Raw genomic sequence first — 12,149 nt, 5'->3', positions numbered from 1 at the left:
TCACCCCACAGCCCTGTGGAAAGAAAGATGTGTTTTTTGCTGTTGATGTGTTAACTTGTTGTTTGTGTACATGGATTTTATAATGTTGCTTGTTTTTCAATTTGTATAGCACACCCTCATGCTAAATTGAGTCAAACGCTTTTGTTGAAATCAACAAAGCATGAGAAGACTTTGCCTTTGTTTTGGTTTGTTTATCAATTAGGGTGTGCAGGGTGAATACATGGTCTGTAATACTGCAAATTGGTAAAAAGCCAAATTCACATTTGCATAGTATACTGTTTTCACTGAGGAAAGTTTCACTGCTATTACTGATAATGCAGAGGATTTTCCCAAGGTTGCTGTTGATGCATATCCCACAATAGTTATTGGGGTCAAATGTGTCTCCAATTTTGTGGATTTGGGTGATCAGTCCTTGGTTCCAAGTATTGGGGAAGATGCCAGAGCTAAGGAAGATGTTACAGATTTCAAAAGTCTCTCTCTCTCCTTCTACCCTACTCTCTCTTTCTACCCCCTCTCTCTCCTTCTACCCCCCTCTTTCTCCTTCTACCCCCTCTCTGTCTCCTTCTACCCCCCTCTCTCTTTTACCCCCGCTCTCCTTCTACCCCCCCTCTCTCTTTCTACCCCATCTCTCTCTTTCTACCCACCCTCTCTCCTTCTACCCCCTCTCTCTCTCCTTCTACCCCCTCTCTCCCTTCTACCCCCTCTCTCTCTCCTTCTACCCCTCTCTCTCTCCTTCTACCCCCTCTCTCTCCTTCTACCCCCACGCTCTCCTTCTATCCCCCTCTCCTTCTACCCTCCTCTCTCTTTCTACCCCCTCTCTCTCCTTCTACCCCCCTCTCCTTCTAAAGCCCTCTTTCCTTCTACCCCCCTCTCTCCTTCTACCCCCCTCTCTCCTTCTACCCCCCTCTCCTTCTACCCCCTCTCTCTCCTTCTACCCCTCTCTCTCCTTCTAATCCCCCTTTCCTTTTACCCCCCTCGCTCTCTCCTTCTAATCCCCCTTTTCTTTTACCCCCAGTCTCTCTCCTTCTTCCACCCCCTCTCTTTCTCCTTCACCCCCTCTTTCTCTCTTTCTACCCTTACTCCACCCTCTCTTTCTCCTTCACCCCCTCTTTCTCTCTTTCTACCCTTACTCCACCCTCTCTTTCTCCTTCACCCCCTCTTTCTCTCTTTCTAACCTTACTCCACCCTCTCTTTCTCCTTCACCCCCTCTTTCTCTCTTTTTCTACCCTTACTCCACCCTCTCTTTCTCCTTCACCCCCTCTTTCTCTCTTTCTACCCTTACTCCACCCTCTCTTTCTCCTTCACCCCCTCTTTCTCTCTTTCTACCCTTACTCCACCCTCTCTTTCTCCTTCACCCCCTCTTTCTCTCTTTCTACCCTTACTCCACCCTCTCTTTCTCCTTCACCCCCCTCTTTCTCTCTTTCTACCCTTACTCCACCCTCTCTTTCTCCTTCACCCCCCTCTTTCTCTCTTTCTACCCCTACTCCACCCTCTCTTTCCATGTGTAAGCAGGTAATCATGAGCTGTCAGTAAAAGGTGACTCATTAATGTGATGGATATGGTGAGCCAAACAAATGGCGTGAGGCGCGTGGAGCATTGTCCTCGTGGTACCTTGGCCTTTTGTTGTGTCCTAGTGGTAGTGAAATCTATCCACCAGAGGCCTCATTACAAGTGAGCACACACACGAGGTGTGAGGAGACACTGCCAGGGTCAAGACTGAGTCGTTCGGCTGCCTCGGGCTACCTTTGGTTCCTCATGTCGAAAGCTCACCCCAGAGGATGTTACGGTGAGTACACATGACACACACACACACGCATGCACAGACACAAAACATTCTGATGCACACACGTGACACACGTACGCACACACACGTGGGACTACCGGCGGATTAAAGAGAGGGAGAAAAGGGAAGAGGGTGGACTAATAAAACCCCACTATGACCACACTCTGTTTTACTAATCCCTGTTGTTTATTTTCAGTTGTTGCCTAGTAATTTACATTTTAAAACACGGAAGGGCTTTAGACCACGCCCAAACGGAATCCTCTGTGGGTCATGGATCTATATTTTCAAGGATGCTTCTTATTGTCAAAATGTCCTGTTATCCAGCTAATAAGGCTCTCTTGTTTTTTCTTTATTTGGTTTGAGGAGAATAGATTGTCATGCCTGCATCGTTGACAATATGGGCAGGTTCAAGACTTCAAGCCTAGGAAAACAGATGCCTTTTTTCAGAGACCGAACTCTGGTGGATTAAAAGCTTTCCAGGCGTTATTGGAATGGTAAAGTTGCGACGTGGCATTATATTTCCATGGCCATTTCCAACCGTCCACTAGGGGCAGCACAAGTGTCTCTTACCATCTATAGGCTGTTGGGGATGGAAGTGAGGATGGACTAAAACTGTGAGCTATGGCTCCGAGCACCACGGGTTCAATCCCAGTGCCAAGCACTTGTTTTGTCATTTGACATTTTTCTTGTTTTAACCCTATCCCACACCTTAACCCTAGCCGCTCTGAATTAATGCCTTAGCTTTGGTTTTGGTTACACTTTTGGTTTTCACACTAAAACGGCAACACACTCCACGATCTACAGATGGCATCACACGCTGTAATCAATAGGGCAACACACTCCGTAATTTAAAGGGCATCACACTCCGTAATTTAAAGGGCATCACACTCCGTAATTTAAAGGGCATCACACTCCGTAATTTAAAGGGCATCACACTCCGTAATTTAAAGGGCAACACAGGCCATAATTTAAAGGGCAACACAGGCCATAATTTAAAGGGCAACACAGGCCGTAATTTAAAGGGCATCACACTCCGTAATTTAAAGGGCATCACACTCCGTAATTTAAAGGGCACCACAGGCTGTAATTTAAAGGGCATCACACTCCGTAATTTAAAGGGCATCACACTCTGTAATTTAAAGGGCATCACAAGCTGTAATTTAAAGGGCAACACACTCCGTAATTTAAAGGGCATCACACTCCGTAATTTAAAGGGCATCACACTCCGTAATTTAAAGGGCATCACAGGCTGTAATTTAAAGGGCATCACACTCCGTAATTTAAAGGGCATCACAGGCTGTAATTTAAACGGCAACACACGCTGTAATTTAAAGGGCATCACACTCCGTAATTTAAAGGGCATCACACTCTGTAATTTAAAGGGCAACACACTCCGTAATTTAAAGGGCATCACACTCCGTAATTTAAAGGGCATCACAGGCTGTAATTTAAAGGGCATCACACTCCATAATTTAAAGGGCATCACAGGCTGTAATTTAAAGGGCATCACAGGCCGTAATTTAAAGGGCATCACACTCCGTAATTTAAAGGGCATCACAGGCTGTAATTTAAAGGGCAACACACGCTGTAATTTAAAGGGCATCACAGGCCGTAATTTAAAGGGCATCTGAGTTTTCATTATTATTTTAAAATAAGAACAACAACACACTCATGTAATTTAAAGGGTCTTCCTGAACACAGGAACTGGGTAATCTCTGGATGACTGTAGTTATGACAAATATCTCCATTTGCCTTAGAGTTGGTTCTGTTTTTTTTCACTGTCTATTTCCATTCTCCTCCTCAGAAATTTATTCTTACTTTTCACCTGCCCAAGTCTGAGTTTTCATTATTATTATTAAAATAAGAACAACAGATTTGTGTTTACATGTCATGTGGTCACTCCTATTTAGATCAGGGTCTTCCTGAGTTACATACTCAGTTGAAGAACTTTCTCGGTCTATTTCTCTCTGTCTCATGGATCAGACACATTTACAGTGTAAGATCTTAATTTGATCACCCTGTTGCAGGACATTTTCACACTTGGCCAGGCATTTCTTCTGTTTTTCTTTCTCACTGTCTATCTCTCTCTGTCTCCTCCTCAGACACATTTACACATGTAGGATCTTAAATTGATCACCCTGTTGCAGGACTTTCTCGCTGTCTATTTCTCTCTGTCTCCTCCTCAGACACATTTACACATGTAGGATCTTAAATTGATCATCCTGTAGCAGGACGACATTATAAAACTTGGAGCGTATTTGAGATTTAAAAAATGCTTCTGAAGTTCTAAGTAATTTCCACTGACATTTCAGACTTTACTTTCCCTTTAAGGAAAATTGAACAACCCCTACAAAAAAAAGTATATTAATTATAATCCACATAATAATTCACATTTCCTGTTACTGCAGGAGTATTTGTATGCTGTAGCAAACTGTCTCAAACAAAATGTATAGTACCACGATACAACAATATTACAATGTATGTGTGTGTCTGTACCTGTGTGTGCGTCTCTCCACAGTCCCCGCTGTTCCATAAGGTGTATTTTTACTACATTTTTAAAATCCGATTCTACTGCTCGCATCAGTTACCTGATGTGGAATAGGATTCCAAGTACTACACCAGGGATGGGGGCCACAAAAACATCTGAATTCATCATGAGGGGCCACAAGTCTGCATACCCACATCCATGCCCACATCCATACCCACATCCATACCCACATCCATACCCACATCCATACCCACATCCATACCCACATCCATACCCACATCTATACCCACATCCGTACCCACATCCGTACCCACATCCATACCCACATCCATACCCACATCCATACCCAAATCTATACCCACATCCGTACCCACATCCGTACCCACATCCGTACCCACATCCGTACCCACATCCGTACCCACATCTATACCCACATCCATACCCACATCCATACCATCCATACATCTATACCCACATCCGTACCCACATCCATACCCACATCCGTACCCACATCTATACCCACATCCATACCCACATCCATACCCACATCTATACCCACATCCGTACCCACATCCGTACCATCCGTACCCATCCGTACCCACATCTATACCCACATCTATACCCACATTTATACCCACATCTATACCCACATCCATACCCACACATCTATACCCAAATCAATGCCCACATCTATACCCACACATCTATACCCAAATCAATGCCCACATCTATACCCACATCAATACCCACATTTACACCCACATCCATACCCACATCCATACCCACATCTATATCCACATCAATACCCACATCCATACCCACATCTATACCCACATCAATACCCACATCTATACCCACATCTATACCCACATCCATGCCCATTCGTTCAGTCAGAGCCAGCCATAGATTTTTGTGGGTCCTAAGTGAAATTTGTTGAGGCCCCCAGCCCTATATTGAATATCCCTTTGAGCATGATGAAGTTATTATTTACACTTGGTGTATCTATACACCCAGTCACCACAAAAATACAGGCGTCGTTCCTAACTCAGTTGCCGGAGAGGAAAGAAACTGGGAATGCTCAGGGAATTTCACCATGAGGCCAATGGGGATTTGAAAAGAGTTTTGGAGTTTAATGGCTGTGATATGAGAAAACTGAGGATGGGAACAACAACGTTATAGTTATTCCACAATACTAACCTAAATGACAGAGTGAAAAGAAGGAAGCCTGTACAGAATACAAATATTCCAAAACATGCATCATGTTTGCGATAAGGCGATAATTGCAATAAAATAAAACAGCAAAAAAAGGGCAAAGGGCAAAACTACACTGGAATTGTTCACCAAGAAGACATTAAATGTCCCTACGTGGCCTAGTTACAGTTTTGACTTAAATCTGCTTCAAAATCTATAGTAAGAGTTCAAAATGGCTGTCTAGCAATGATCAACAGCCAACTTGACAGAGCTTTAAGATTTTTTTAAAAGAATAATGTGCAAATATTGTACAATCCAGGTGTGCAACGCTCTTGGAGACCCAGAAATAAATGCTGCCCACTGTAATCACTGATTCTAACATTTATTGACTCGATGGTGTGAATACTTATGTAAATTCAATATTTCTGTACTTCATCTTCAACAAATTTAAAATGTTTTAAATGTTGTGTTGAGAGAAAAAAATATATATTTAATCCATTTTGAATTCAGGCTGTAAAACAATAAAATGTGGCATAAGTGAAGGGGTGTGAATACTTCCTGAAGGGACTGTCGCTGGAAAAATGAATTTACCAATCTATAAAATGTTAGCTGACATAGGATAATTGAGTGACTGTCAGTGACTGAAATAACAAGAGAAAAACTGCTGATGCACAACCACATTTTCAAATTGCATCTTGGGTATTCCTACTATTCTAACAGTAACAACCACATTACCAAATAGTACCTGGTGTATCCTACTATTCTAACAGTAACAACCACAATACCAAATAGTACCTGGTGTATCCTACTATTCTAACAGTGACAACCACATTACCAAATAGTACCTGGTGTATCCTACTATTCTAACAGTGACAACCACATTACCAAATAGTACCTGGTGTATCCTACTATTCTAACTCTCAACATTAAGACGTTTTTTTGTGGTTTTTGGAAACGGATCCTCAGGCCTACAAAAGGAACCACCAGATGTCCTTCCCTGCTCTACACACACACACACACACACACACACACACACACACACACACACACACACACACACACACACACACACACACACACACACACACACACACACACACACACACACACACACACACACACACACACACACACACACACACACTGATCTACAGCAGTAGTGGTGGGTTCCAGGGGATGAGTAGTGTGCGATGGTGGAGACTATATTAAGGACAGCCGTTACCAGCTTCAGACTAATCTCACATGACAAACTGTGCTGTGTCGGTCTTATTTCCAATCCCAGTGATGAATCGGTGCCTTGCCCCCCTTCAACCTCCCTCACCCCCCACACACACTACCCTCCACGCTGTGGAGTCACAACTGAAATAGATTGAGAGAACGACAATAGCAGATTGATGGAGTGACCTCTCTCTCTTCTCTCATACACACATATAAAAATGAACCATTGTCTTCAATTTGCCAATAAACTCTGGTTTGAACATGGTTCAGTGTCAAAGCTTATGAATTTCCCATAAAGTACCGTAGCGGAGGATATGGTAACCTATGTAGCGGATGACATGATAGCCTATGTAGCGGAGGACATGGTAGCCTATGTAGAGGAGGACATGGTAGCCTATGTAGAGGAGGACATGGTAGCCTATGTAGCGGAGGACATGGTAGCCTATGCAGCGGAGGATATGGTAGCCTATGTAGCGGAGGACATAGTAGCCTATGTAGCAGAGGACATAGTAGCCTATGTAGCGGAGGACATGGTAGCCTATGAAGAGGAGGACATGGTAGCCTATGTAGCGGAGGACATGGTAGCCTATGTAGTGGAGGACATAGTAGCCTATGTAGCAGAGGACATGGTAGCCTATGTAACGGAGGACATGGTAGCCTATGTAGCGGAGGACATAGTAGCCTATGTAGCGGAGGACATGGTAGCCTATGTAGCAGAGGACATGGTAGCCTATGTAGCGGAGGACATGGTAGCCTATGTAGCGGAGGACATGGTAACCTATGTAGCGGAGGACATGGTAACCTATGTAGAGGAGGACATGGTAGCCTATGTAGAGGAGGACATGGTAACCTATGTAGAGGAGGACATGGTAGCCTATGTAGCGGAGGATATGGTAGCCTATGTAGAGGAGGACATGGTAGCCTATGTAGCGGAGGACATGGTAGCCTATGTAGTGGAGGATATGGTAGCCTATGTAGAGGAGGACATGGTAGCCTATGTAGAGGAGGACATGGTAACCTATGTAACGGAGGATATAGTAGCCTATGTAGCGGAGGACATGGTAGCCTATGTAGCGGAGGACATATGTAGCGGATGACATGGTAGCCTATGTAGCGGAGGACATGGTAGCCTATGTAGAGGAGGACATGGTAGCCTATGTAGAGGAGGACATGGTAGCCTATGTAGAGGAGGACATGGTAACCTATGTAACGGAGGACATGGTAGCCTATGTAGCGGAGGATATGGTAACCTATGTAGAGGAGGACATAATAGCCTATGTAGCAGAGGACATGGTAGCCTATGTAGCAGAGGACATGGTAGCCTATGTAGAGGAGGACATGGTAGCCTATGTAGCGGAGGACATGGTAGCCTATGTAGCGGAGGACATAATAGCCTATGTAGCAGAGGACATGGTAGCCTATGTAGGGGAGGACATGGTAGCCTATGTAGCGGAGGACATAGTAGCCGATGTAGCGGAAGACATATGTAGCGGAGGACATGGTAACCTATGTAATGGAGGACATGGTAGCCTATGTAGCGGAGGTCATGGTAGCCTATGTAGCGGAGGACATGGTAGCCTATGTAGCGGAGGACATGGTAACCTATGTAGCGGAGGACATGGTAGGCTATGTAACGGATGACATTGTAGCCTATGTAGCGGAGGACATAGTAGCCTATGTAGCAGAGGACATGGTAACCTATGTAGCGGAGGACATGGTAGCCTATGTAGCAGAGGACATGGTAGACTATGTAGCAGAGGACATAGTAGCTTATGCAGCGGAGGACATAGTAGCCTATGTAGCGGAGGACATGGTAGCCTATGTAGCGGAGGACATGGTAGCCTATGTTGCGGAGGACCTGGTAGCCTATGTAGCGGAAGACATATGTAGCGGAGGACATGGTAACCTATGTAACGGAGGACATGGTAGCCTATGTAGCGGAGGACATGGTAGCCTATGTAGCGGAGGACATAGTAGCCTATGTAGCAGATGACATGGTAGCCTATGTAGCGGAGGACATGGTAACCTATGTAGCGGAGGACATGGTAGCCTATGTAGCGGAGGACATGGTAACCTATGTAGCGGAAGATATATGTAGCGGAGGACATGGTAACCTATGTAACGCAGGACATGGTAACCTATGTAACGGAGGACATGGTAGCCTATGTAGCGGAGGACATGGTAGCCTATGTAGCGGAGGACATAGTAGCCTATGTAGCAGAGGACATGGTAGCCTATGTAACGGATGACATTGTAGTCTATGTAGCGGAGGACATGGTAGCCTATGTAGCGGATGACATTGTAGCCTATGTAGCGGAGGACATAGTAGCCTATGTAGCAGAGGACATGGTAGCCTATGTAACGGAGGACATGGTAGCCTATGTAGCGGAGGACATGGTAGCCTATGTAGCTGAGGACATAGTAGCCTATGTAGCGGAGGACATGGTAGCCTATGTAGAGGAGGACATGGTAGCCTATGTTGCGGAGGACCTGGTAGCCTATGTAGCGGAAGACATATGTAGCGGAGGACATGGTAGCCTATGTAACGGATGACATTGTAGCCTATGTAGCGGAGGACACGGTAGCCTATGTAGCGGATGACATTGTAGCCTATGTAGCGGAGGACATAGTAGCCTATGTAGAGGAGGACATGGTAGCCTATGTAGCTTGACTTCTGTGGCCACTAATAGCCTTTAAAGGGATAGTTGACCTAATTGATAGAGTTACATTTGTGTTTCTTCACGCTGAAAGTTGTCCATGGTGCAGGAAAGACTGATACACACTTTGGGTTTGTATTTGTATTGATTATAGATCCCCATTAGTTTCTGCCAAGGCGTCAGCTACTCTTCCTGGGGTTTATTATAGATCCCCCATTAGTTTCTGCCAAGGCGTCAGCTACTCTTCCTGGGGTTTATTATAGATCCCCCATTAGTTTCTGCCAAGGCGTCAGCTACTCTTCCTGGGGTTTATTATAGATCCCCCATTAGTTTCTGCCGAGGCGTCAGCTACTCTTCCTGGGGTTTATTATAGATCCCCATTAGTTTCTGCCGAGGCGTCAGCTACTCTTCCTGGGGTTTATTATAGATCCCCATTAGTTTCTGCCGAGGCGTCAGCTACTCTTCCTGGGGTTTATTATAGATCCCCATTAGTTTCTGCCAAGGCGTCAGCTACTCTTCCTGGGGTTTATTATAGATCCCCCATTAGTTTCTGCCGGCGTCAGCTACTCTTCCTGGGGTTTATTATAGGCGTCAGCTACTCTTCCTGGGATTTATTATAGATCCCCATTAGTTTCTGCCGAGGCGTCAGCTACTCTTCCTGGGGTTTATTATAGATCCCCCATTAGTTTCTGCCAAGGCGTCAGCTACTCTTCCTGGGGTTTATTATAGATCCCCATTAGTTTCTGCCAAGGCGTCAGCTACTCTTCCTGGGGTTTATTATAGATCCCCATTAGTTTCTGCCGAGGCGTCAGCTACTCTTCCTGGGGTTTATTATAGATCCCCCATTAGTTTCTGCCGAGGCGTCAGCTACTCTTCCTGGAGTCCAAAGACAATAAAGCACTTACATAACATATAAAACAAAAGATTAAAGAGTACATTATATATAACATTATTACGCCACTACATGTACAATACAAAATGCATAATACCACCATACAATAATATTACAATGTATGCATGTGTCTGTACCTTTGTGTGTGTCTCTTCACAGTCCCCGCTGTTCCATAATGTGGAATAGAGTTGCATGTAGTCATGGCTCTGTGTAGTACTGTGCGCCTCCCATAGTCTGTTCTGGACTTGGGGATTGTGAAGAGACCTCTGGTGGCTTGTCTTGTGGGGTATGGATGGGTGTCTGAGCTGTGTACTAGTAGTTTAAACAGACAGCTTGGTATATACAGCTTGTCAACAAGTAGTGATGACATCAATCCCTCTTCCACTTTGAGCCATGAGACATTCAATAATGTTTTCTCTCCGTGTTTGTTTAACTCTTAGAACTACCCATCCCGGATCCAGTACATTTGTCATCAGTAACGCTGAATAGCATAGCGCAACAGTCAAAAAATATTACTAGAAAATATTCATATTCATATTCATGAATCACAAGTGAAATATAGCGAAACACAGCTTAGCCTTTTGTTAATCACCCTGTCGTCTCAGATTTTGAAATGATGCTTTACAGCGAAAGCAATACAAGCGTTTGTGTAAGTTTATCGATAGCCTAGCATAGCATTATGTACACATAGCATCAGGAAGCTTGGTCACGAAAATCAGAAAAGCAATCAAATTAATTGTTTACCTTTGATGAGTTTGGATGTTTTCACTCACGAGACTCCCAGTTAGACAGCAAATGTTCCTTTTGTTCCATAAAGATAGTTTGATGCGTTATGCCAAGGAATCCACCGGAAATAGCGGTCACGACAACGCAGACAAAAATTCCTAATTATATCCATAATATCGACAGAAACATGGCAAACGTTTTTTTTATAATCAAGCCTCAAGGTGTTTTTCAAATATCGATTCGGTAATATATCAACCGGGACAGTTGGCTTTTCACTAGGACCGGGAGGAAAAATGGCTACCTCTCTGTGTTGCGCAAAAATCACACTGAGAGCCAACAACAGACCACTTACGCAATGTGGACGTTTACACTTATTCTTTCAAATAAAGACCTGAAAAGACCTGAATCTACGTCTGGTTGATATCCCTTTCAATGGGCAATAGGGATGCATAGAAAGCAGGGGTTTCAAAATAAGAGTCACTTCCGGATTTGATTTTTCTCAGGATTTTGCCTGCAATATCAGTTCTGTTATACTCACAGACAATAGTTTCACAGTTTTGGAAACTTCAGAGTGTTTTCTATCCTAAACTGTCAATTATATGCATATTCTAGCATCTGGTCCTGAGAAATAGGCAGTTTACTTTGGGAACATTATTTTTCAAAAAAAAAAATAGTGCCCCCTAGCTTCAAGAGGCCGTGCTGCCCTGTTCTGAACCAACTGCAATTTCCCCAAGTCCCTCTTTGTGGCATCTGACCACACTACTTGTCACGACTTCCGTCTAAGTCGGCTCCTCTCCTTGTTCGGGCGGCGATCGACGTCACCGGCTTTCTAACCATCGCCGCTCCATTTTTCATGAATCCATTTGTTTTGTCTTGTTCCCTGCCCACCTGGTTTTCATTCCCCATATCAATTAACATGTATTTATTCCTCTGTTTCCCCCCCCCCACCCCATCTCCCCATGTCTTTGTGTGGAATTGTTTCTGTTACGTGTTTTATGTTACGCGCCAGGCTGGTTTTTCCCGTCGTATTCGTGATATTTCACGAAGGATGTTTAATTGTTAAACATTTGCTTATTTTTAGGACTGTTTCGCACCTTACACTTTTTACCTTTGGCTGGAGGTCTGTTTTATTGCCTCTGCCTAAATAAAGTGTGCGTCTGTTCACAACTCTCTGCTCTCCTGCACCTGACTTCT

This window comes from Oncorhynchus gorbuscha, linkage group LG11, assembly GCF_021184085.1.
Source record: "Oncorhynchus gorbuscha isolate QuinsamMale2020 ecotype Even-year linkage group LG11, OgorEven_v1.0, whole genome shotgun sequence".
NCBI classification, from domain to species: Eukaryota; Metazoa; Chordata; class Actinopteri; order Salmoniformes; family Salmonidae; genus Oncorhynchus; species Oncorhynchus gorbuscha.
This window is presented reverse-complemented; position numbering follows the sequence as displayed.